We start from the raw sequence: 4,437 nt of genomic DNA, 5'->3' as shown, positions 1-4,437 counted from the left end.
CAGTTTCTACACAAAAATATTAAGCAGCACAACCATTTTAACACTGATAATAATAAATGTTTTTGAGCAGCAAATCAGCATATTATAATGAAGGATCATGTTACACTGGAATAATGACTGCTGAAAATTTAGCTTTGTCATCACAGGAATAAATTATATTTGAACATATAATAAAAGAGAATAAAATAGTTATTTTTAATTATAATAACACTTCATTAATAACATTACTGTGTTTATTGTATTTTTGATCAAATAAATGCAGCCTTGGTGAGCATAAGAGACTTCTCCAAAAATATGAAAAACCCTTACCAACCTCAAACTTTTGAACATAGTGTATATTTTAGCATCTGTTAATAATACTTAATTTTTATTCATTAAAATTTAACACTCTTCCAAGAAACAGATCAAATATTTTGTTGACAAGTGATGATCTTGCAACAAATGCAAACATTCTACTTAACAATAAATAACCCATAAATCAAGGTTCACAATTGTAATGTAAACTAATGGTTATTGGTTATTTTACAAAAAAGACAGAAACCTTTTGATATGTCCTGCTCCAACTTCCTATTTAAATAGGAAGTCTATAAACATACTTGAAGCGTATACTTTAGCACAATTACAAGGAATTTCACATATAATACATCACAAACCTCTGCACCATTTTACGGTATCAGACGGATAGCTCGCTCAAATATAAAAATTCTCATGTATGACTTACTTTCATCTGTGGAACATAAAACGGGATATTCTCAAGAATGACGGGGGCCAAACTACATTGAACACAATTGACTTACAATTTATGAAATGTATGAAACATAGAAGTATTCCACAGAAGAGAGAAATTCATACAGGTTTAGAACTACATGAGGGTGAGTTACAGCGGCTCATCTAATTAGGGCGAAAGTTTGAATCAGATGGTCAAATCAGATATTGGGCTTGGCAGCACCCTGTCATCATATCAGCCTCTTAACTCAGCAAGCAGGACAGCAGATCTGCCCTGCAACAGGCGCTAGAGTCCAGGGAGGTGTCTCAAATGTAACAAGCTGTCTACCTAGACAGCATTTTTGAGCGTATGCCTAAAAAAAACCCATATGATGCCCAAAATGCTGTCCATGTAGACATTTCCATTTTTTGAGCACTTCTAGGTTTTCTCTCAAAGCCCAGTGAGCTGCCAACCTAGACAGCCGTTTTAACCATCACGGGCAAGTGACTCATAAAACACTTATGATGCCCACAATGCTGTCTAGATAGGTAGCTCACTAGGGTTTGAAAGCTCCACCCCAGCCTAGGAGTGCCTAGCAAAATCATACACGAGAATGAAAAGAGGTAGGTTTAGAGCTACATTTTCTTACAGGTTGCACCAATTTATGCATCCTTTGGTCCTAAATATTTAGAAATTGGAAATAAAATAAGTAAAAGGTTGATGTGATGATTTGACAACTGAGCAGCACGCGAGCCACGTTGAGCTGAAGTCATTTAAAGCATGCTGAGCAAAGAAACCGCTGGCAAATTACATTTCCACTCTGTGTTTAGGGTTAAACATTTCAGACAAATCTGTCATCTAGAAAATCATCACGCACAAAACTTTGATGTAAACGTCAAAGCTCAGAGTAAGGTTTAAAGTGCCTGTTTGTGATGTAAGGCAGCTAGCTAGCTAACGCTGAGCTCAGTCCCGTAACGTTAGGCCGGCAGCGTGACATGAGCGAGAAAGCCCGAGCGCTTCGCTTGATTCTTAAAGCAAAGTGTCAGAGCTTCACCTGAGAGCAAAAGTATGAGCCTTGAATTCCGAGTTTGATGCAGGTGGGACACTGGAGCTTAGCTTCGCTGTGACAGCCTTCCGTCTCGCACTCCCGTGTCTCCACCGCCGCCATGCTTCTGCTGCTGTCGGTCAGAGAGAGAGAGCGCTGCTGTCTGCTGCTGCAGTCATCTGAGAGCAGAGGGAGGGACTCCAACACCACCTTGTGAATCATGGCAGGATGGAGTATTTATTTATCTATCTATCTATTTAATTAAATATATATCTATTTAATTTAACAATAATCTACCTTATTGTAGCCACAATGATCGAGCAGACGAAACTGGAAAGTTAGTTCGACTATTTCTTCTGGGCAAACGAAAATAGTTCCACAAGAAGCCAAAGCATCAAGGTAGTTACCAAGCAACGCAGAACGAAAGCCGGAGTGGAGCTCTGTATATAAGTGGAGCGGAGCGGCAGAGAAAGTTCTCCAAGAGTGTCTGTCGCTGAAAGCGCTCTGTAATCACGCCACCGTGGCTCCACTCCGGGTTTTTCACTTCCCACACACCATAGCGAGAGAGAAAACGCGTATGCGTACCTTCTCGGTACAGGTAGTTTTGAGAGAAACGAATCTTTCTGTATCAACTGAAGCAATTGTTTACCAAAAACATTTACTATTTCTAAGCGCTCGAAACACCACAGACTAGCGGCACCTGCTGGGGGGTATTCCAAAAAGCAGGTTATGTGACATACACTGGAGCTCCTCAGGGTTGTGTTCTCTCCCCACTGCTCTTCTCCTTGTACACCAACGATTGCACCTCTAAAGACCCCTCTGTCAAGCTCCTGAAGTTTGCAGACGACACCACACTCATCGGCCTCATTCAGGACGGTGACGAGTCTGCTTACAGTCAGGAGGTTAAAGAGCTGGCTGTCTGGTGCAGTCTCAACAACCTGGATCTCAACACGCTCAAAACTGTGGAGATGACCGTGGACTTCAGGAGAAACCCCCCTGCTCTCCCTCCACTCACGCGGTTCCAAAATCGGAGGTTACTTTCAGGGTATGTAAGTAACCATAGTAACTTGCTCTCCGAAGATAACCTGCTCCGGAGCAGGTTATGTTCCAGGGTTAGTTCACTTCAGCGCACGCGTGATCTATTGATGAGCCTTTAGTGGGCGTGACAGATAGCGCAACATTATACAATATTACAATATGTAATATAGCCGATTATATATATATATATATATATATATATATATATTTGTATGATATGTTGCGGCAGCCCCTCGCGGACAACTGCCGCACACAAAGCACAAAATAAAATCCAGGCCTGGTCCTCTCTCGTCTTTCACTGTCATCACGCCTCCTTTTATCCTTCCGGAGCTCCTCCGTGGGACTCGAGACCGTTGAGTGGTGCAGGTGTCGCTCATTATCAATTACTGCACCGGCCTCGCTCCGTTTCCACGGCTCTCGGCCCCGCCCCCCCCTCGTCACATACCCCCATCGCCCCTCGAGACTGCGCTCTACTCCCGCCCTCCCTCGGCTCTCGGCCCTGCCCCCACTAGTCACATATATATATTTATTTAATACATTTTATATTATCATCTCGCACATGGATTGGCATTTTCTATAATGTCTAAATCCTAAATCAAAATACATATCTGATATGATTTAATATATAATTAGTACCATGTAATATGAATATGGTAACATTTAGCACTTGGTAGCCTACATCATGATAGGCTACCCTGTCACCTCATTCAGTCTTAACCAGGAACATACTCGGAGTTGAATGAACTTACTCCCGGTTGCGTTTTTGGAACCACATACCTCGAGTAAACAAGGTTTGGGGTTAATCAACCAAAAGTTCAGGGTTTAGCTGACGGTAAGTTAACCCTGCTTTCTGGAATACACCCCTGGCCAAAATGGTGTGCATGCAACGAAAACGTAAACATGACAGCTTTCACAAACCAATCACAAATGTTTTCATGAAAGCATAATCTATTAAATGTAATTTAGACCACAAATAATTAAATATCATTAAATATCAAGGTTCTGTATAATTTGTTTTGTTTTATTAACGTGTAGCCTATAGTAATTGTATTATGTTATTAGTCAGGGCTTCGCAGTTTAATTGGAAGCATTTACAATTATATTTACATAATAGCATTCCCCTTCTTGAATTATGTATGTATATAATACACAAACTGTATTATACAGACATCAGTAGTATAATTAATTATATAAATTATTTAAAAAATATATAACTTGCATTATAAAACTGACCTGAGATCAGTTAAATCATTAGACACTCATTTAGAGGTTCAGCTGATCAATGCAATCTAGTGACAAATTCTATTATATTTTATTACACCATAGATTGGTTTTAGAGGCATTTAAGTTGTCAGAGTTCCTTAAAGAATTCAATATGCATCGTATCTTTCTGGAAAATAAAAATGCATTTTCTTTGAAATTGACATTTATGAATCTAGAATTTTGCAAGAAACAGTAATAAATTAATTAAAAATTTTAAATGAAAGGGTCTGCTTTCAAAAGAGTCAACAGAAAGCACAAGTTTCGACTGATACAAAAGTTTGGGGATCTTTTTTAAATAAAATTAGAAAAGTCAATCCAAAACAGAATTTTGAAATGTTTTGAAACCAACATTCTGAACATTATGATGTAACAAAGACCAGTTTTC

Source organism: Sinocyclocheilus anshuiensis, unplaced genomic scaffold (assembly GCF_001515605.1).
Source record: "Sinocyclocheilus anshuiensis isolate Anshui unplaced genomic scaffold, SAMN03320099.WGS_v1.1 scaffold63, whole genome shotgun sequence".
Lineage (NCBI taxonomy): Eukaryota > Metazoa > Chordata > Actinopteri > Cypriniformes > Cyprinidae > Sinocyclocheilus > Sinocyclocheilus anshuiensis.
Note: the sequence above shows the minus strand (reverse complement) of the source record.